The sequence below is a fragment of the Nicotiana tabacum genome, chromosome 22 (genome assembly GCF_000715075.1).
Source record: "Nicotiana tabacum cultivar K326 chromosome 22, ASM71507v2, whole genome shotgun sequence".
Lineage (NCBI taxonomy): Eukaryota > Viridiplantae > Streptophyta > Magnoliopsida > Solanales > Solanaceae > Nicotiana > Nicotiana tabacum.
In genome coordinates this window covers 166,878,178-166,902,196 of record NC_134101.1, presented here as the reverse complement: position 1 = coordinate 166,902,196, position 24,019 = coordinate 166,878,178, and positions in this window count along the sequence as shown.

Here is a 24,019-nt window from a genome sequence, read left to right as displayed (position 1 = left end):
GGCGTCCACCTGGAGAACAAGGATGAAGAATTGAAATAGCAATCAGGCGTACACATGGAGAACAAGGATGAAGAATTGAAATGGCAATCAGGCGTCCACCTGGAGAACAAGGATGAGGAAAGGAAATAGCAATCAGGCGTCCACCTGGAGAACAAGGAAGAGCAGAAGAAGTATTGGCAATCAGGCGTCCACCTGGAGAACAAGGATGAACAATGGAAGAATTAGCAATCAGGCGTCCACCTGGAGAACAAGGAAGAACAATGGAAGAATTAGCAATCAGGCGTCCACCTGGAGAAAAAGGATGAAGAAAGGAAATAGCAATCAGGCGTCCACCTGAAAGAACAAGGATGAAGAATTGAAATGGCAATCAGGCGTCCACCTGGAGAACAAGGATGAGGAAAGGAAATAGCAATCAGGGGTCCACCTGGAGAACAAGGAAGAGCAGAAGAAGCATTGGCAATCAGGCGTCCACCTGGAGAACAAGGATGAGGAAAGGAAATAACAGTCAGGCTTCCACCTGGAGAACAAGGATAAGGAAAGGAAATCGCAATCAGGTCACCTGGAAAATAAGGAAGAGCAAAAGAAGTATTGGCAATCAGGCGTCCACCTGGAGAACAAAGATGAAGAAAGGAAATAGCAATCAGGCGTCCACCTGGAGAACAAGGATGAAGAATTGAAATGGCAATCAGGTGTCCACCTGAAGAACAAGGATCAGGAAAGGAAATAGCAATCAGGCGTCCACCTGGAGAACAAGGAAGAGCAGAAGAAGTATTGGCAATCAGGCGTCCACCTGGAGAACAAGGATGAAGAAAGGAAATAGCAATCAGGCGTCCACCTGGAGAACAAGGATGAAGAATTGAAATGGCAATCAGACGTCCACCTGGAGAACAAGGATGAAGAAAGGAAATAGCAATCAGGCGTCCACCTGGAGAACAAGGATGAAGAATTGAAATGGCAATCAGGCGTCCACCTGAAGAACAAGGATGAGGAAAGGAAATAGCAATCAGGCGTCCACCTGGAGAACAAGGAAGAGCAGAAGAAGTATTGGCAATATGGCGTCCACCTGGAGAACAAGGATGAAGAAAGGAAATAGCAATCAGGCGTCCACCTGGAGAACAAGGATGAAGAATTTAAATAGCAATCAGGTGTCCACCTGGAGAACAAGGATAAGGAAAGGAAATTTCAATCAGGCATCCACCTGGAGAATAAGGAAGAGCAAAAGAAGTATTGGCAATCAGGCGTCCACCTGGAGAACAAGGATGAAGAAAGGAAATAGCAATCAGGCGTCCACCTGGAGAACAAGGATGAAGAATTGAAATGGCAATCAGGCATCCACCTGGAGAACAAAGATGAGGAAAGTAATAGCAATCAGGCGTCCACCTAGAGAACAAGGAAGAGCAGAAGAAGTATTGGCAATCAGGCGTCCACCTGGAGAATAAGGATGAAGAAAGGAAATAGCAATCAAGCGTCCACCTGGAGAACAAGGATGAAGAATTGAAATGGCAATCAGGCGTCCACCTGGAGAACAAGGATGAGGAAAGGAAATAGCAATCAGGCGTCCACCTGGAGAACAAGGAAGAGCAGAAAAAGTATTGGCAATCAGGCGTCCACCTGGAGAACGAGGATGAGGAAAGGAAATAGCAATCAGGCGTCCACCTGGAGAACAAGGATAAGGAAAGGAAATCGCAATCAGGCATCCACCTAGAGAATAAGGAAGAGCAAAAGAAGTATTGGCAATCAGGCGTCCACCTGGAGAACAAGGAAGAACAATGGAAGAATTAGCAATCAGGCGTCCACCTGGAGAACAAGGAAGAACAGTTGGAATGTCGGCAATCAGGCGCCCACCTGGAGAATAAGGGAATACAATTGAAGTATTGAGCAATCAGGCGCCCCCCTGAAGAACAGAATGGCAATTTATTTTACGGGTTGAAGTCAAAATCCTGCCCATATAAGAAAGGAGAACACTTAGAATCAATAAAGCAGAGGAGTCCAACAAAATCCCCAGCAGGAAACAACAAGAGTCCCAAACAGAGAAAGAAAATACGAGACATAATGAAAGGAAATGCGGAACAAGTTAGATGCCCGAGAGTCACCAAGGCATCAAGACAACAAGAAATGCAAGGGCATGATCTAGATAAGATTTTGTAATTCATATACCGTAGTCTCGTTTAGCTTTTTGTTTTTCCTTTAAAGAAGGGTGTAATAAGGAGGTCAGCAAGCAGTAAAAGCAGCACGCAACAGCAGTAGCATCACAGTCCCGCGGTAGTCCCAGCTACTGAAACTTCCCGAACTACATTGACATGATTCCTTTATAGCCAAGGATATGTAGGAAACCTTTGAAGCAGAGGTTCGGTCAAATATTTCAAAAAATGCTTCACACGGAGTATTCAAACAGGCAAAAATCGCTCGTATCCGCACAAAGAGGGGCAGCTGTGAGCATGTGATTTTTGCCTCACAAGAACTACTCCAAAAGAAATCACAAATAATTGTTTTCTTTGTGTGCAATTGTTGAATTTTCGGGTCATTTCGTCTGTGCGTGTTCATTTTTATTTTAATTAAGGAAAAATACAAAAACAAATGGTAATGCAGATGCATATGCATTTAGGAGTTAATATCGCATTTTTAATCATGGGTTTTATAAAATGAAAAAATACAAACAAAATACATACATTTAGGAGTTGATTATAATATTCGGCATAAATGGGAAATCACAAAATGTGCATAGGTGTTTCTTGTCATTGTGTTGATTTTATTATTTTAGGCATTAAATAATATGTGTGTAATTTTCTTTTATTGATTTTTAATTTTTGTTTAATTTTTGAAAAATAGAAAATAAGTTTTAAAGGTGAAAAATCGGACCTGGACTGAAATCCAGGCCCAAACAAAATTTACCCCCCCCCCCCCCCACAGCCCAATCCAAACACCCCAGGTCCGGTCCAACTCAGGAGTAAACCAAACGACGACGTTTGGTCATATTTCATCAAGGGCCGTTGGATTAAATCAATCCAACGGCTGATATTCCACACCCTTACCCGTAACCCCTACCCGACCCATTGCCCCAATTCAGCCCGACCCCAACATTAAACCAAACGACATCGTTTGGTTAAATGAACTGATCCTGACCGTGGATCATGTTTGATCTGACGGTCATTATCAATCCACCCCACCCCTATAAAAGCCTAAATCCTACCCCATCCCCCCCAGACCAAATACCCCCCCCCTGTCTTGTTCATCATCTCTTTCAAGAGACCAGATGAACTCCACCGTCCACCACCGTGCACCGCCTACCGGAAATCGCCTCACGGCAGTTCCGGTGGTCCAAACAACCCCACCTTAACACCCTTGACTCCTCTCAACCTCCCCGTTCCAAATCCATAACCCATATACCTCGAATCAGGCCGCAATGTCTCGAATCTTCGATCGAAAGTTGGTCTGAAAACCCAACTTTCTCCGATGACTTCCAAATCAACACCATAGCTTCCCCTAACTACCCTCATTATGGATCTGTTATTCGTTTGGCTCGAATCACCTCAGAGTTTCTCGAATCTTCATTTGAAGATTCGAGTGAAACCTAACCCTACCCCAACCTACCTCAAACTCACACCAGTTATCCACCTGACCTCCCTCGTGCCTAAAACACCATTGGTTTGGTTCGAATATATCTAGAAGTGTTCGAATTTGAGATCAAAGAATCTGAAACCCTAAAATACCAACTCGTGGAATTTGTCCGAATTAAGTGAGGGATTGAGGTCTAAGAGAATTTAATCGAGGTATTCTCAATTGAGAATACTTCGAATAAAGTCTGTTCAACCTCAAAAGGTCCGAATCCAAGTTGAGCCTGTGTCGGTATAAATTTGAAGATTCAGAGGTATTTTTCTTACTTCTTTTTGTACCCTATGTGTATATTGTTGCTTGTTTCATTAGTCTGTGTAATTTTCCCATCTTTTATTTTGATTCTGTCTCATACCTGTTTATTTGATCAAATAATGGCATTGTTTCTGTTTGTTGTGATTGTTTACAATGTGTGTAATCGACTCGATTAAGTTCGTCGATTAGTTATATTATGAATTCCCATTTCTGAAAATGCTGATTGAAACAATCTGTTTATCTATTTATAAATTGTTTGTTGACAATTATTGTAGATAGTCAGTTAATTAGTATTTGTCAGTTAAATCATGCTTGTTTGTAAATCAATGAGTCCGTCAAATGGATGTTGTGTGTGTGTTGATTTCTGGGCAGTTAGTTTCAGGGCATTTTCAATATACTGACAATGCTCCTGCATTTATTTGATCTTAGTTCGATTTTCAAATTCAGTTTAAATTGTTCTGTTGTTCAGTGTGATGTTATTGTGATGTTGGGTTTAAATTCAATTTCACAAGTGTTGATTAGATACAATTGTGTTAGAAGGTTGCATTCTCAATTAAGATTCAGTCCAAAGTTCAAGAGAATTGGTTATAGCTGTTTAAATCAGAAAGCAGGTTGATAATTAAGTTTGAACAAATTATAAAATCTGTTTTGTATCAGATTCTGATTTTTGTATTAATGGCAGTAATAACAGTAGGATTTTAGGGGTATTTCTGGGATTGAAACAGTAGGAATAATATGTTAGTATTAGTGTGTTATAGTGGAATGTTGATGGCTATAATTTAATGGGATAATGGGAAACAAAGGGTAATGGGAGTGCTGAAAATCAGGAAAAGGTTTTACATAATGGGATTTAAAGTAGTAAAGCAGATTTTGAATGGGATTTTCTGATTTTAAAAGAAAGAAGGGGTCCAGGCAGAATTAGGGGAGGAAAACTTGTATAAAGAAGGGGAATTGGGACTGATTTTAGGAGGAGAGACACACACAGAGAGAAGGAGGATATAGAGAAAAAAGGGGACTGGACAGTGAAAAAAAAAGAACCAAAAAGGAGATAGAGAAAAAATCTAAAGAGAGGGAACCAAACTGAGCAGAAAAAATAAGAAACAGAAATTTGAAAAGGAGGAAGAAAACAGAAAAAGAAACAGAAAAGAGAACACTCACACACACACAGAATCTGAAACAGATATAGAAGAAGGAAAGAAAATCACAAACTTAGTTTTCTTTGAACCTGTCCGGGTCTGTTTGTTGATATTGCTTGGGTTAAATATGAAATTTCCTAAATTTCCTGCCACTATGTGTCTGGGCTTCACGGGTCTTGTTGTTTGTTGTTCAAATCTGTTGAAACATTGGTATATTCTGCTGGTTTTGTTGCTGCTGCTACGGCTGAAATTTACCTCTTCTACCCTCATTTCCAGGTACATATCTATAAACTCATGTCATGAAAAGCTTCAACATGGCAAGTAAATGATGTTTGGAATTATAAGGATGTCTTCTACTCATTTAAATTTTATTAGTTTAAGTTTCAGTTTTGTTTTAGTTGGTTAATATAGTATTATACTTGACATGATAAACTGTTAACTAATTAACCTTCTCGAGTAGTAAATTCCACAATAATCTTATGTGTTTTGAGGACTAGTGATGACATTTATTGTTTGAATTGTTGAGATAGGGAACATGGTAGAAAGTTTGCCATTAATTAAAGCCTGTGATATTGTTAGCTAAGTATAGAATAGTACGAAAATACCCAGAAATTACATTACGAGCTTATTTTGTCAAATATCCAATTTTGTTTAAGGCTAGATGATGTCAGTTGTACTTTATTCGTATATGGCGTAATAACGGTTATGTGTATAACCTATAGTTGAAAGGTGAATTGATATAATCCATTACTATTACAATGTTGTAATATTGCGAACAGGTCATGATGTATGTTTACGTTATATGTGATGTCGTCTTATTAAATCAATTGGTGGACTAGTTCTCTTTCTTAATAACAAATGGCTTAGCTATTTTAGGAACGCGATCAACTCATTTCTTTTAATGAATAAAATGATGTCAATGATTTTTTTACAAAATATAGAGTTAGTGTTTGCAAATATTCGCGTAGGCAGAGAATAAGAATTGGTTTATTTATCCCAAACTCAATCTTCGTAAGCAATGTTAACCAAATAATTATAACTTCGGACTAAAAACAAGTGGTGTAAAAGAAGGGTGGGATTTATAAATTGTAACATTTTAAGTCAAAAATGTGTAAATAGCGTTCGCTCCAAATATAGCAATGAAAATTCTTCGAAAAATATTACTTCGTTTATTAAATCAATTCTTTTCCTAAGTTTTATACGCAATTCACTTTTTGGGTAGACAAATATTGTATTTACGATAAAAATGGTAGTATTAATCACACGTTGTCTATTTTTTTTTACTCTTTAAATTTGAATGGTTTTGAGGAATATAATTCACACGCGAAAAATATAATTCGCGGTCAACACTTAATAAATTGTGAATTCTTTTCAAGGAATTTAGAGGCATCTCAAATAGTGATTTCTCATGACTTTCACATAAAAATGTATGGATGTAATAAACAATTTGTGGAAAATTTATACTACCATCAAGAATATTTTGTGTGATTAGGGATACGTTCGCGTGACCTGATTATATTTCTAAAGGCAATTCGGATTATGCGTTCGCGCAACTTCGAGCGAACATTTAATAAAAAAAGAGGTTCTTCAGAGAATATCAAATTAATTTCATATAACCCGAGATGTGCAGTTTACTATTTAATCATACAAGAGCGACGAACGTTCTTAATTTTATTTTAAGCACAATTTCGAACATAAGTCTATTTTTATAATAAAAATAAACAAAAAAATAATATTATCAATCTTATTGTGTACACGTATGCGTGACACGATTCTTTACATTTATAAAAATATATAATATGAATATACGTACGCTTGATTCGTTTCAAGAAAATCTTTAATTGTAAACAATCTAAACAGAAACGGTAACAAAATCATGCAATAAAAAAAATGTATTTAGCAAATCGAGATAATTAAGCCAAGTATAATAACGGTTAAACGATCGTGCTAGAACCACGGAATTCGAGAATGCCTAACACCTTCTCCCAAATTAACAGAATTCCTTACTCGGATTTCTGGTTCGCAGAATAACAAACAGAGTCATGTTCTCCTCGATTCGGGATTAAAACCGGTGACTTGGGACGCCTTAAAACTCCCAGGTGGCGACTCTGAAATAGACAAACAAATCCCGTTTCGACTGTCCTTTAATTGGAGAAAACTCCTCGCACCCCGCACGGGGGCGAAAAAAGGAGGTGTGACACCACGTAAGGTGAATCTATTGGGATGCTATAAAGTACGGTTATGGAAGTGTAGTATCACCCATAGATGGATCAATTTAATTATTCCAGATGTCCCCGATGAGACGTGAGACCTAGTGGCGGTGTTACATAAGAGGTCAAGTTATCAGTGGAAGATGATGGATCAACATTAAGGTGAATCAACAACAGATGGATAAATGTTACAAAGTATGAGATGAGATTAGGTCATTAGTCTTAAGATGACCAGTAATGAAGAAGCGCTAAATGACTTATATTTATACATATAGAATAAGCAACGAAAGTAACCTGGAGTTTGGTGTCAGGCCTCAGTAACGATAAATTAAGAGTTATGGTATAGTATGACCTACCTAGATGCAGTAAATTCATACGGATGGATAAACGGATCTATGAAATAAGATATAGAAATATCCGTAAGTTCAACAAAGTACTGAGCGAAGAACTTCAATATACCTATAGATACCTAGAGGGAAATCTTGTCAAGCTCTGTATATGTTTAAAAAGTGAGGCCTAAAGGTTGGCTAAAAGCAGGAAAAAAGAGAGAAGAGTCGCATAGGCATACTGACAAGGTCAAAGTCGTACTAGTTGCATGACAGAAGGTAGCAACAGTTATAATATTGGAAGGATTCCGACCACAAGTAATGGTGTGAGAAAGAGGCCTAAAAGGGGGAATTCCTTGGCCTATGGATTTATTCACACAACAGGATGACAAAGGCAGTATTAAAACCATTCGTAAGAGCTATCCTGTTATAAGACCGATAAGTGCATCAGCCAACATTCGAGGACGAATGTTCCAAAGGAGGTAATGATGTTACACCCCATGTTCTCGTACATAAAAGTATGTCATAATTAAATTGATGAAAGTTCGGAAATGAGATATTACATCCCGTATTGTCGTACGTTAATGTTTTGTCGTAAGCTAATCGACGTAAGTTCGGGAATAAGAATATTTTGAGATTATAAGCATTATGCTATTTCAAACAAGTGCTGAGTAAATTCGTGAAGGTGAGAGGGTAAGCAAATTGAAGAAAATGAATTTTCGTCGAAGTTTGATATTTTGGGATAAAATACGACCCCAACTAAAATACCCGATATTTATGGATTAGTGCTATACAAGGTACCACATAACCATGATAGTAAGGTGTATAAGGTGTATTAAAAGTGAGTAGTATTTTAAGTAATTTGAGATAATTCTTAATTATGTATATAATCGGGTAATTATTGATTTTAGTGGGAGATTCACAATTAATTAAGATGTTGGTGGTTAATTTGGTTGGGAATGAATGAGCATTAAAGTGGAAACCCAAGATTTATGACTCTTAAGTCAGTAGGAATAGGTGGCAAATGAGAGTTATGTGGTTAAGCCACCACATAAAGTAGGGCCCACACCCAAAAGATTAAAGAGAGCTCTTAATTCATTTTGGAATCTCTACAATTCAAAGAGAGAGCTTTGGTAATGATAATGTTGCAATAGTAACATGAGTTACTTCAACAATGCTTACGAAGATGTTATTATGTAATGGCAGCGTGAATTTTCAAATTCCAATGGAGCATGGTACAATCATTCTCAAGAATATCATACGGATTTTTCCCTACTTCGATCCGTCGTTACGTGATTTGTCGCAATTGATGTATGTTAGAGGGATTGTCAAGAGAATTGGCTCAGGTATGTTAAGGCTATCCCTTCTTTCCTTTTGTCGTAATCCATACGATACAAAGAAAATGAGCAAATACACAACTTCCATAAATGACTCTATTCATAGAAATGCTAGAAATACGTATGTTCTTGATTCCTCATATGTCCTATTATTCTATCATTTGTTCATGGGTCTCAGAAAATATGTAAGTTGATAAAGTTTACTTCATGATATTAATCAGAGGCATAATAGTCTTAGGACGTTTCGAGAGATTTTATTGACGTACTTCTCATGCATTGCATTCATTTCTATACGTACATTAACCCATGACCCGAGGGTGTTATATATGTGTATATATGTATATAGGATATCGGAAAAGGTTACGGTGTAATATACGTACCACCACCTGATCAGCTGGTATACATTAATGATTTGCCCACAATGGCCAAGATAATATGATGGGATACCCTCAGAGGCTTGATGATGTTATGAATGCATATACCTATGCATGGTATGATATTTATACGCATATGTATGACATTTTAAATATTAGATGATTCACAGAGCAATTCAGATTTACATGTCGAGTCTCTTTACTCCATGTTTCTTTCATGTCTATTATTTACTGATTTCCATTCCTTACATACTCGCTACATTACTTGTACTGATAGGTCGTTTGCCTTGGGATGCTACATTTCGTGCTCGCAGGTCCTGATAGACAGGTCGAAAGTCCTCCAAGTAGGCTATCAGCTCAGCGAAAGATGTTGGTGCGCTCTATTTGCTCCGGAGTTGCTTGTTTGGTCAGTATGATTTTGACGTGTATTGTGTGATATGGTGGGGCCCTGACCTTTATGATAAGTATGTACTCTTAGAAGCTGGTAGAGAAATGTCATGTATACGGATACTTGTATGGCCTTGTCGCCCTATATTTTAAGTATATAATGGATCGCATTGGCCTTATAGGGTACATCACAGGTATGACTTTCTATATCTGTAATGACTTGACCGATCGTTTTGAGCTCTAGCGTGTCTTTCGGAAGTTTGAGTCCATGAGTAGCTTCACTTCAGGTATTACGACTTGTTCGCGTGGTCGGAATTGTAATTCTGGATGTTCAGAGTTGATTTGAAAAGAGAATTCTCATTTCGGAAGATTTAAGTTGGAAGATTCTAACTAATGTTGGATTTTGAGTAAATGACCTCAGAATAGGGATTTTAAGATTCCAACAGGTTTTTATGATAAGTTTGGACTTGGGTGTATGTCCGAATTGGGTTTTGGATGACCCGGGAGCGTTTCGCCACCTATTGTGGATGTTAGCATTTTGGAAGAATTTCATAAATTTGGGTTGAGTGCATTTCAATGTTATCGATGTCCGTTTGGGATTTCAAGTCTTGGAATAGATCCTTATGGAGATTCTGGTGTTGGGAGCGCATCTGGAAGTGGAATCGGAGGTCAGTAGGTCACTTTGGGGTTATTTGGCGAAAGTTAGAAATTTGAAGGTTTTTGAGGAGTTTGATGTCAGGACCACAGTTCACCATCCGTGAACTATCGTGATGGCACCTAGTCTGTACGACTAGGTAAGCCTAATGATTTGCGAAAAAGAGAAAACAACAGATAAAAACTAATAGAAACTGCGGATAAACATAATGAAAATGTTTAAGATGCCGCTCGGCATATACAAATACACACTCTCAACTGAAAACCTCTCCTAAAACCTGGAATCTCATGAAATTAAAAGATAAGGGTACTACAGAGTGCTCTAACTCTAGAATGTCTAAATCAAAGTAAATACAGAAGGGCTATAACTACAAGAGAGAATGGAGAGGGACTCCTCGGTCTACGGACACGAAAGATATACCTCGAAGTCTCTGAATAATCGCCTTGCCTCAAAGATGATAGGGCTGAGCCAAAAACCTGGAGCTGCACATGAAAAACATGTGTAGGAAGAGCATGAGTACACCACAGCGGTACTCAGTAAATGCCAAGCCTAACCTCGGTTGGGTAGTGACGAGGAAAGTCAGGGACCTACTGATTATAGACAAAAAACAAGGTAAGACAGAATAGAATACGACAATATAATTTAATTGCTAACAGTCTATAACAAATAAAAACATCGAAAGAATCTAACTTCGTACACAGAAATAGAAGTAGGGGATCTCCCGAGATACCATCCCGTAGTCCCAAACCTAAATGTCTAAAGGATCTCCCGGGATGTCGTCCCGTAGCCCAAATCATAAAGATGCAGGGGAAACTCCCGGAATACCAATCTGTAGTCCCAATGTAAATATCCAATATAGGGGATCTACCGGGTGTTGTCCCGTAGTTCCAAATATAAATATACAAAGGGATCTACCGGAATACCGATCCGTAGTACCAAACTAAACAAACGGGGGGATCTCCGGGGATACTGTCCCGTAGTCCCAAAGTAAACACACAGCAGCAACACGAAGAATATTCAATTTAATCAAATTTTATACCAAAGTAAAACAGGTATTTCTAACCTAGCATGCTGCACAAAATTCAAATAAAGCAGTTTGAACAAGTAAAGCAGTTAAATCACTTAGACATGCTTCCCTAAACTAACAATAGGATTAAATTGCAAGTAATATACAACAAGGAAGAAAAACATAGTTATAGTTACTTAATGAAAATAGGATTTTCAACAATTAGCACATGTACGCACTCGTCACCTCACGTGCAAGGCATTTCATATATCAACAATACCAAATCCTAAGGGGAGTTCCCTTACACAAGGTTAGCCAAGCCACTTACCTCGAACCGGCTCAAAAATCAACCTGAAACCACGCTCTTGCCACGAGTACTCGACTCCAAATGGCCCAAATCTATTCAATTCAATTTTATAATGTAAATAACACTTCAAGTAGCTGATTCTACAATTAAATTCTAAGCTAATGCGCGAAATAATATAAAATGACCAAAATGCCCCTCACCCACATCTCAAAATCGGTAAAACTTATATTATGAACCCCCATTCACTCCCGAGTCTAACCATACCAAAATTATCCAAATCTGATGCCAAAATCTTAATCAAACACTCAAAATTTGGCCTAAGAACTTTTCCAATTTTTTTCCAATTTCTCACCCCAAATCCGAAATTAGATGATGAATTCACGTTTAGATTAATGGGTTATAAGCAAAAAAGGAGTTAGGAATCATTACCCAATTGATATCAGGGTTGAAATGGAATTCCAAAAGTTGGAGTAGCTCCGTAGTGTTGAATGTCACATGCTTGAAAAATTTCAGGTCATTCGGACGAGATTTGATAGACTTTTTGATTGAAAGCGGAATTTGGGAGTTTTTGAAGTTCTTAGGCTTGAATCCGATGTTAATTTGGTGTTTTGATGTTGGTTTGAGCATTCTGAAGGTTGTAACAAGTTTGAATGATGTTTTAAGATATGTTGGCATGTTTCGTTGAGGTCCCGATGGCCTCGGGTGAGTTTCGGGTGGTTGAACGGATCAAATGCATATTTGAAGAATTGCAGAAAATACAGCAGGTCTCCAGTTCTGGTTTCCTTCTTCGCGTTCAGGAGTAGGGTCTCACGTTCGTGAAGAGGAGCTGGGGCAGCTGGAAGCTTAACACTTCGCATTCGCGATGATGGTCCTGCATTCGCGAAGCTGAGAGGTCATATGCCTACGCGTTCGCGAATATTTGGACAAGGATATATCTTATGTTGATGATCCAGTGGCAATATTGGATAGGCAGGTTCGGAAGCTGAGGTCAAAGAACATTGCATCAGTGAAGGTTCAGTGGTGGGGTCAGCCGGTCAAGGAGGCAACTTGGGAGACCGAGCAGGATATGCACAACCATTACCTTAATCTTTTCACCACTTCAGGTATGTCTCTATGCTCGTTCGAGGACAAACGAATGTTTTAAAAGGGGGAGGATGTAACGACTCGGCGTCTCTTAAAGAATTAACGCCCTGATCCCCTATTAACTGCTTTCCCCGTGTTTGTTTCTACTATTTTGATTTTCCGGAATGATTTGTTTTGAGATTCGGAGTGTTTTGGCACACTTAGTCCCTAAAAGAGAGTATAAACTTTAGAATTTGGACCGTAGTCGGAGCAGTGTGAAGACAACCTCGGAATGGAATTTCGTCAGTTCAATTAGCTTCGTTGGGTGATTTCAAGCTTAGGGGCATGTCCGAATTGTCTTTTGGAGGTTCGTAGCTTATTTAGGTTTGAAATGCCAAAAGTTGAATTTTTTAAGTTTCTGGTTCGATAGTGAGATTTCGAACTGGGGTCGTGACAAGTTGGAGGTAAGGCAAGCTCATAAGCAACCTCCCCAACATGTCTCAATATCTTAAAAGGACGATTAAACCTTGGACTCAACTTCCCTTTCTTCCCAAATCTCATAACACCCTTCATAGGTGAAACCCGAAGCAGAGCCCGCTCTCCAACCATATAGGAAACATAACGAACCTTTCGGTCCGCGTAACTCTTCTCTCTGGACTGGTCTGTATGGAGTCTATCCCGAATCACCTTAACCTTCTCCAAAGCATCCTCAACCAAGTCTGTGCCCAATAATTTAGCCTCATCTGGCTCAAACCAACCTACAGGGGATCTACACCACCTACCATACAAGGCCTCATCCGGTGCCATCTGAATGCTGGACTGATAGTTGTTGTTGTAGGCAAACTCCGCCAGTGGCAAGAACTGATCCCTAGAACCTCCAAACTCCATCACACACGCACGGAGCATATCCTCAAGAATCTTAATAGTGCGCTCGGACTGTCCATCCGTCTGGGGGTGAAATGATGTGCTCAACTCCACCCGAGTACCTAACTCATGTTGTACGGCCCTCCAGAACTGTGTCTGTCTGAAATGATGTAAACTGGAATACCATGCAGGAAAACAATCTCCCGAATATAAATATCTGCCAACCGCTCCGAAGAATAGGTGGTACACGCAAGAATGAAGCACGCGGACTTGGTCAGCCGGCCCACAATCACCCAAATGGCATCGAACTTTCTCAAATTCTATGGGAGCCTATGTACGAAGTCCATGGTGATCCGCTCCCACTTCCACTCCAGAATCTCTATCTGCTGAAGCAACCCACCCGGTCTCTGGTGCTCATACTTCACCGGCTGACAAATGAGGCACCGAGCTACAAACCCAACTATATCTTTCTTCATCCTCCTCTACCAATTGTGCTGCCTCAAATCCTTGTACATCTTCGCGGCACCCAGATTGATGGAATACCGCAAACTGTGGACCTCCTCTAGAATCAACTCCCGAAGCCCATCAACATTGGGTACACATACCCAACCCTGCATCATCAATAACCCGTCATCATCAATAGTCACATCTCTAGCATCACCGTGCAGAACATTGTCCTTGAGGACGAGCAAATGAGGGTCACCATACTGACGCTCCCTGATACGATCAAATAAGGAAAACCGAGAGACCATGCAAGCTAGAATCCGACTGGGCTCTGAAAGATCCAATCTCACAAACTAGCTGGCTAAGGCCTGAAAATTCATCGCCATAGGCTTCTCCGCTGCTGCTAAATGAGCCAAACTCCCCAAACTCTCTGCCCGATGACTCAAAGCATTGGTAACCACATTGGCCTTTCCCGGGTGATACAAGATAGTGATATCATAGTCCTTCAACAGCTCTGATACCAACTTGTCACGACCCCAATTAAAAATCTCACTATCGAACCGGAAATTTCAAAAATTTAACTTTCGGCGTTTCAAGCCTAAATAAGATACGAACCTCCAAAACACAATCCAGACACGCTCCTAAGCCCGAAATCACCCAACGGAGCTAACGGAACCGACAAAATTCCATTCCGGGGCTCACACTTCTCCAACTTTGGTCCAAATTCTAAAGCTTAAACTCTCTTTTAGGGACTAAGTGTTCCAAAACACTCTGAATTAAAAAAAATCATCTCGACAAATCAAAATTGCAGAAATAAATACGGGGAAAGCAGTTAATAGGGGATCGGGGCGTTAATTCTTAAAACGACTGGCTAGGTCGTTACATTTGACCAAAAGTGGACTTTTTGATATCGGGGTTGAATTCCGATTCCGGAAGTTGGAGTATGTTCATAATGTCAAAGTTGACTTTTGTACAAAATTTAAGGTCAATCGGACGTGATTTGATAGGTTTCGGCATTAAATGTGGAAGTTGGAAGTTATAAAGTTCATTAAGCTTGAATTGGGGTGTGATTCATGATTTTGATGTTGTTTGATGTGATTTGAGGCCTCTATTAGGTCCGTGTTATGTTATGGAACTGGTTTGTGTTTATTAGATGGGTTAGTCGGACAACAGGAAAATTTGCTCTTCGCGAACGCGAAGGTCTCCCGCGAAGGCGGTGAAGAAAAATCGCCTGGATAGTGTTTTAAACCGAGAATTTTACTATTTTGGGCATATCTTGAGTTGTAGAGCTCCGTTTTGAGGTGATTTTCCTGGAGTTGTTCACCTCTAAACAAGGGGATAAATATCTGACCTTTATTTTGATATTTCTCCATGATTATTTCTATTGTTTTCTATTGTCATCCATGTTTGGATTGTAGAAATTGGGATTTTGAGCCCCAAAGTTGAAAAACGGTAAATCCTTGATTTGAGGGTCGATTCATGGACGAAATTGGATGAATTTATGGATATAGACCATATGAGTTGTGGGTAATATTGCTTTTCAATAATTTTCGGAATACGGGCACATGGATCCGAGGGATGACTTTATTGACTTTTCGAGCGGAGTTGGGAGTTGTTACAAATTGATTTATTATGAATATTAGAGTATATTTTTAATGTTTACACATTGCTTGACTAGTTTTGGAGAGACAGACACGGGATTGAGGTGTTAGAGCGATGTTGAAGCTGGTTATGGAACCCCCGGAGCGAGGTAAGTCTCCTTTCTAACCTTGTAAGAGGAAATTTACCCCATAGGTGAAATGATTCAATTTGTACTTCTATTGTGGGGGCTACGTGTGCACGAGGAGACGAGAATCCGTACGTAGCTATTATTTCTATTTATATCCGGGTAATTTTAGGTTTACACCGTGCTTTGTGGACACCGTTACTTGATTATATTTGTTAATTGTATCAAATACAAATAAGTTGAGGATTTGTAAGGATTTAAAAGTATCAAGTTGAATTGTCTTTTTTTTATTTGAAAAGAATCAAAAAGGGTTATGATTTAATGATAAATTTATATATGACTGCATTGCAAGTATGATTCACGAGCGGGAAAACTCCTTAAATTTATATTTGACCGCGTTGTATGTATGATCCCCAAGCGAGGTAATTCCTTAAATTTATATTTGGCCGCGACACGTATGATTCGCGAGCGGGGTAAATAGATGCATCAATGGTTCGCGTTGTTCGACCCTCGGTAGTGCACAATTTAAATATTATGTTGGATCAGGTCGTACGACCTCGACATGATTTGCGCATGACTTAATTGACTGTTTTGGAATTTTTGATAATTGATTTGGTCTCATTGACCTGAAATATAAATTGTAAAAAGATGAAAATAAATTTTGAAATATCCTATTAACAAAAGAATTGTTTACCTGCTTCATGTTACTGAGTTTACAGTCGCCTTAAAGAAATTCATAATTTATCATATTATCGGTATATTATTGTTGGCCATAGTAAGTGTCGGAGTCGACCTCTCATCACTACTTCTTCGAGATTAGACTGGATACTTACTGGGTACGCGTTATTTTGTACTCACAGTACACTTGCTGTATATTTTGTTGTACAGACACGTGTACGTCTAGTGGCATTGTGGGCAAAGCGGCGTGGTTGATATGGGGACTTAGGTGAGCTGCATCTTGTAAGACAATCCGCAGCCAGTAGAGTCTCTTTCAGAGTACTCGTATTTTTCTTTTCTGTCCAAATTTATATTCCAGACAATTATTATATTTTATTTTAACTCCTAGTAAATGCTCATTCACTTGCGACACCGAGTTCTAGGATGATGATGGGATATTCAATATTGAAATTGGAAAACATTATTATTATTCTGTAAAGTTCATCTTTTACTAGTTAATTTAAAGGAAATATATGATCTCAAAAATATAAAAATGAGAATTTTATTAACTACTTAGTGTTGGCTTGCCTGACAGTGGTGTCCGGCGCCATCACGACCTTTAACGAATTTTGGGTTGTAACAACATGGTATCCGAGCACTAGGTTCACTTAGGTCTCACGAGTCATGAGCAAGTCTAGTAGAGTTTTGCGGATCAGTACAAAGGCATTTGTACTTATCTTTGAGAGGCTACAAGGCTATTAGGAGCACTTCCCTTCTTGATTCCTCATCGTGCGATTTGATTCCTTTGAGGCTAATGCCCTTGTTTCTTTCCTACTTGATCTTATGCGACGTGAAGTGCTTGTTATAAATCGAAAATTAAGGAATTGTAATGGTACTACAGACATGGTGCAAGATGTTTATCCCTGCGTAATTTTTTGGGCTATTGTAGTCGCCTTGCGGAAGGTCGTTCTGTTGTTTCATCTCAGTATCAATACTACATAAGGTTTTGAGATTTATCATTGATTGTTATGATAATTCATGCGTTGCTATCGCATAGTGTTGGTGTAATTATAGGATGCTTGTCTATGTGTCGAAGTAGTGAATGACTTGGAAAGAGATTTACTCATTGCATGATTTAGAGATTTAGTATTTTATTTCCGGTAGAGGAAAGGCAATCGGACTATGAATGTTCAGGTTTAGATCGATGGAGTAGCAAGATTGGTATTTTCGAGTGTGGTGGAATTTTCATCTGTGATGTGGTGTCTTTTGTCCTTGTTGAATGTGTTAGATTCGCCGGTGTCATAGCCTTCTTCAATTCGCCTTAGGGGCAGAGTATTGTGAAGTAGTACCAGGAAAGAAGCTGTTAGAGATCGCGGTGTGCGGTTGTTCAGGAACGAATCAGTGTTCCTAGTGTTGATGTCATGAGAAAGATGGTATTCAGAAAGGTTAAAGTTGGTAGCGATCTATTGGTCCAAGTGCTACAGAGATGGATTCTTGATTTAAGGCAACAATTGGGCAGCAAAGGATGAGGAAGGACATGTGAGAAGTGTCATGCGGTGGTTAAATTTCTAGAAGGCCAGGTGTAAGAAGCAGAAGTCGAGTACTTGCTAAAAGAAGAGGGTTTGACCAAAGTGGGAGAGTGGCAGAGTAGCATATGGGTTTAGTGGTAGGATACCTACACGCCTTGAGGAAAGTTTAAAGTGATTTGTGATTCATGGTGGACAGTGACTAGGTCTACGAGCTTAATTTGGCATATGGGTCGCTATGCGGATGAAGGTTGGATACGACAGAAAGGAGTTGCTTGATATGAAAAAGGATACAACATGACTTTGGAAAGAAATGTATTGTCGCACCTTTAGTTGATGAACATAAAGAGTGTACGGACTTGTTCAACTGGCGAATGAGAATGGGCTTAGGAGGGGTTACTGATTCGGTGGTAATTGTACCCGGTGCAGCGATGTTGGAAGATGTCGGCATGTAATTTCCCCATGTGGGTTATCTCCTATGAGCAGTTCAGCGGTCGCGTGGTTGACGAAGCTTCTACAAAGAATTCTACTGGCTACCTGGTAAAGGGCTGGATAGGTAAACGTAGCTAGTGATCTAAAGTGTTCATGAAATGGTTAATAGGAAGATTTTGAGGAGTTTGGTGGGTTGATTGTGCAACATCATGTCCACAACGAAGGAAGAATCTTTGTGGGTTCCAAGTTTATGCAATAGTAGCTTCAAGCTAAGTGGGAGAGTCCAACCACCTGCGATTAGATTGTATGGTTATCTACTTGTCAGGTTTCTAGTGATCGACATATTGATGGGTTATTACGACTAAGGAAAGAGAACATCAGTGGTGATTCGAGCAAAGAATTTGAGGAATGTGTGCTAGAATTGGCCTTATTAATTCATTTTCAGGCTTCGGGAAGACTCAAGATATATGCTTCGCGTAGATGTGGTGTGCAAGGAAAGTGATCCAGCCGGGTGATTCTTTGAGAGGGTATTTGTGTGCTAGTAGAGCCTTGGAGTCAATTATATTTGGGATCAAGCCAGAGTGGGTGACTCTCAACAACTGTCCAGTAGATTCAAAAGTTAAAGTGCAGTGTCTAAGGATTTCGCGTCTGCAGTATGGTTAAGCATCAAGCTTTTGCAGCGAACTGTGACAAAAAAGGGGCTTGAGTGTTCTATGTTATCTTCTGTCTGCAGTGTAGCACTGGAGTAACAGATGCATGAAGAAATTATCAGAATTGGTGTACCAGTTGAAGACACGAATATACGCACAAAGAGGGTATGAGATGGTTTGTGGGTTTTGAGACAACGTGGTCTCGTGAAATAAGGTCACTCAGGATGAGGGTAAATTTTGGTACGTTATGTTTTGAATGGAGTTATTATTATTTCTAAGGAAATTTAAGAATAAATTGGGAGGAGATAGGTCGGCTAACAATGGTTGCATTGGCATGATAGTGGCAATGATTAGTTTTTTCAGCATGTTGAGTTATGGATGTGATTTGTGGCAGCATGTACGAGGCTTGACGGCCGCCTTAATTGACTTTATTTGGAGGTATTCAAGTGTTATTGAATGTTATGTGTGGATGGATCCCGGAAGGATCATGGTGGTTTAGACAACTGCTTGAGTATTTTTTGCGGTTATGAGAATTAAGTCGCATGTTGCTATGGTTCCCCCGAAACGAGTAAGTGAAAGATCCCTATATGATAAAGCGTTTAAGCTATTAGTGGTTCAGGAGTTATGATGAAACTCTTGTACTCTTGCGTATTGGCATGATTATGGTGCAGTGAGTAGCATGGGAATTGGAAGTTGAGGAACAAGGTTGTGGTTAGGTGTTGACAAGAATGTCACAAGCTCGGATGAATAGAAAGCCATTCAGATGTTTAGAGAAGCTGGTGTTGTCTTCAACGTCACCTGAGGTCGGTAACATGTGTAAGAGGCTTTGTGTGCTGATCGCAGATCCTCGATTTTCTTTATAGCATTGGTGTGGCCAGTGGTATGGATGTGCAGACATGATGTCTGGTGCGGAAAGTCGTAGGAGCGTGTCCCATGGGGAGATTATATAAGTGTGATAGGTAGTCACTTGATTGACTCAAGATTTAAAACCAAGTGTGGAGATTTTTAGTACTATCGCTAATGTGAGAGGTTATGCCCGAAGGGCGCTTGGTTCGTTTGGACGTGGACTGTGGAAGTGTGTTCTAGATTTGATAGTTGTCCTTGTGTGTCAGGGGTTATTGTGGATCCTTGGAAGGTTAATCAGTACGGTACGGCCAGAATCGGTTGGAGGTCCGTGGATGGATCTAAAAGTGAATGTGATCTCTATATCAGGCCAGATGTGTTCATTTCAGCTTAGTGTTGCTTACGGAGGAGTCTTTGGGCTTGATGTTGTTTCTATCGTCAGCAATTCTGTGTAATATCTATTGTGTCATGTGGGTTATGAGACGGTATGATTAATTCATACTCATATTGAGATCCCATGTAGTTGTGGTATTGTGAGAGCATGATGACTCTCCAGATGAAGCTCGTTTTCTTTAATTCGTTTACCTTTTATCCTTCGTGACACTTACTTATTTCTTGTTATAAACGACATCAATACGTTAACCTCATGATAATCTCATCCCGAGTCTACGTCGATTAACTGAAGAAAAAACTTTAACGTATGAAAATGCGAGATTTAACAAGGTGGCACGCCGCCACGGGTATCATGGTTGGATCGGGTTGCATGCCGCAACAGTGTGACGTTATGTAATAGTTTCCTATATCTATTATTGTGTGTTTTGCTTCTCATATTCTGAGGAAGGTTCATAACACCTTTTCTGTTGTTTCAATTAGTTATGTGGGTTGAGTAGTCCTTTCCAGACTTCGTATCTTTATGTATCACATTTGAGTTTGTAGCGTGTTGGCACATTGCAGCGTTATATGAGGTTTTTAGCAGTGTATGAGGTGGCTTATTGCTTGGGCAGCTTATACTAGGTGAGATGAGATTATTGGACCTGGGATCAGTGCAATCGGATTTATATGAAGTATATTAAAGAGCAATTATCATTGCGTGGTTCAGAATGAGGTAATGGTTCTTACTAGGAGAATAGACTCAATGATTTGTTACCTCGACAGATGGTTATGAGTTTCTACACATTTCTTCTTGTCATGGCAGTATTGCAAGAGTTGGAACATGACATGTATGTGTCATGAGGTGTGTTGTGAGCATCGGTGTCATGACCCCGGTTTGACCTCCATGAACTATCGTGACGACACCTAGTCTCTACGACTAGGTAAGCTTAAAATGCGGAAGATAAACCAAATTTGCGGTAGAAAAGAAAATAATTTAAAAACAGAAATAGTGTAATAAAACAGCATCTGAAAGTGCCTCTCGGCAGCACAGTACCAACTCTCATCAACTAATACAGTTTTCCCAAAACCTGTAAACCCACGAATCACAAGCTACGAATATAATAAAAATGATATAACTCAGGAATGTCTACATCAACAGAAAAGATAGAAGGGCTATCACTACAAGATAGAGTGGAAAGGGACTCCTTGGTCTGCGGGGCAGTCGCCTCGCCTCAAGGGTGATAGGACTGAGAAGAAGTATCTGGATCTGCACATGAAAAACATGCGCAGAAAGGGCATGAGTACACCACATCGGTACTCAGTAAGTGCCAAGCCTAACCTCGGTCGGGTAGTGACGAGGAGGTCAGGGCCCTACTGAGATAATTAAAATATTTAAGTTATTAGGAATAAGGTAAGCAACACAGTTGAAAGCTAACAATAAGAATTAAATACAAGAATATAAGGGACTCAATAACTGAAATAGAGGAAAAAACAATCATAAGGAGATACCATTCTTCACAAGGATAATAACCGAGGATCTCTCAGTATCCCGAGGATCTCTTAGTATCCTCACTATATGCCAGGGATCTCTTGGTATCCTCAATGTATGCTAGGGATCTCTTGATATCCCGAGGATCTCTTGGTATCCTCAATGTATGATAGGGATCTCTTGGTATCCCGAGGATCTCTCGGTATCCTCAATATATGCTAGGGATCTCTTGGTATCCCGAGGATCTTTTGGTATCCTCAATGTATGATAGAGATCTCTTAGTATCCCGAGGATCTCTCAGTATTCTCAATATATGCTAGGGATGTCTTGGTATCTCGAGGATCACTTGGTATCATCAATATACGTTCTGGGATCTCTCGGTATCCTACACTTAAGCTCAAATCCTAAATGCGTACAGGGGATCTCCCGGGATGTCATCCCGTAGTGCCAAAGTAAACACACAACAATGGCACAAGGAATACTCAAATAAACTCAACTTCATAATGAGGTAACACAGACAATTCTAACCTGGCATGCTTCACATGATACAAATAAGGCAGTTAAAACAAATAAAGCAATTAAGTCTATTAGACATGCTTCTCTAAACTAAGAGCAGGTTTAAAAGTGCAAGTAGAATAAATAGAAAGGGAAAACACAATTAAAGTTACTTAATGAAAACCGGATTTCCAATAATTAGCACAATTACGCACTTGTCACCTCACGCACAAGGTATTTCAATCATCAGGGGAAGGTCCCCCACACAAGGTTAGGCAAACCACTTACCTCGAACCAGCTCAAATCAATCTGAAACCACGCTCTTGCCACCAGTACTCGACTCCAAATGGCCCAAATCTATTCAATTCAATTTCATAATGTAAATAACACTTCAAGTAGCTGATTCTACAAATAAATTCTAAGCTAATACGCGAAATTAGGTAAAATGACCAAAACGCCCCTCGGGCCCACATCTCGGAGTCAAGTTAAATATACATTTCCAGAATCCTCACACTCTCACGAGTTCAGTCATACCAAAAGTACCAAAATCGAACCTCAAATGTCCCTCAAATCATCACTCAAAGGTCTCTAATTAGTCAAGCCCTAACCCCCAAATTACAACTGATTTTCCTTAAATTTCATGTCTATAATGATAAAAATCACCCCAATAACGAGATTATGGACCAAAGATCTTACCCCAATGAATTCCTCTGAAAATCTCTCTTGAAATTGCTCCCCAAGGCTTCTTCCCATTTGAAAAGAGGTGACAATAGCTCAAATTCGCGAAGGCAAGAATTTATATGTTCTGCCCAGCAATCCCGGATCTGGGGTCCACCCATCGCATCTGTGATACCGCTTCTGCGGTTCTCTAAACCTCTCTGCCGCACCTGCGACCCAGAATCCGCATCCGCGGTCTCGCAGGTGCGGTACATATGTCGCTTCTGCGGTTCCTGCTATTCCTCCCAATTTCCGCTTCTACAATGGAAAATGCTGCTTCTGTGGCTATGCACCTATGGGACCCAACCGCAGGTGCGGTTATGACAGAAAACCAGCAGCTGAAGCTGCTCAAACAAATTCCAAATTCTTCTGACAACCTCCCTAAACCATCCCGAGGCCCTCGGGACCTCAACCAAAAGAACAAACAAGTTTAATACCATTGTCCAAACTTATACCAATCCTTAAAAGACCTAAAATAACATCAAAACGACGAATCAACCACGAATTCAAGCCTAAGAACTCCAAAACTCTAAAAATACGCTTTCGATCAAAAAGTATATCAAACCCCGTCCGAGTAACCTGAAATTCTGCACACACATCACATTCAACACTATAGAGCTACTCCAACTTCCGGAATTCCATTCCGACCCTCGGATCAAAATCCCACTATCGAACTAGAAACTTCAAAATTCGACCTTTCGGCATTTCAAGCTTAAATTTGCTACGGACCTCCAAAACACCATCCGATCATGCCCTTAAGCCCGAAATCACCCAACGGAGCTAACAGAACCATCAAAATTCCATTCTGAGGTCATCTTCACATTGTTCCGACTACGGTAAACTTTCCAACACTTAAGCTCTCATTTAGGGACTGTGTCCCAAAACTCTTCGAAACTCAAAATCGAACATCCCGGCAAATCAAAATAGCATAAATAAACACGGGGAAAGCAGTTAATAGGGGATCAGGTCATTAATTCTAAAGAAGACTAGTCGGGTCGTCACATCCTCTTACACTTAAACATTCGTTTGTCCTCGAACAAGCATAGAGACATACCAGAAGAAGTGAAAAGATGAGGGTAATGACTGCGCATATCCTGCTCGGTTTCCTAGGTCGCCTCCTCGACCAGCTGACCCCGC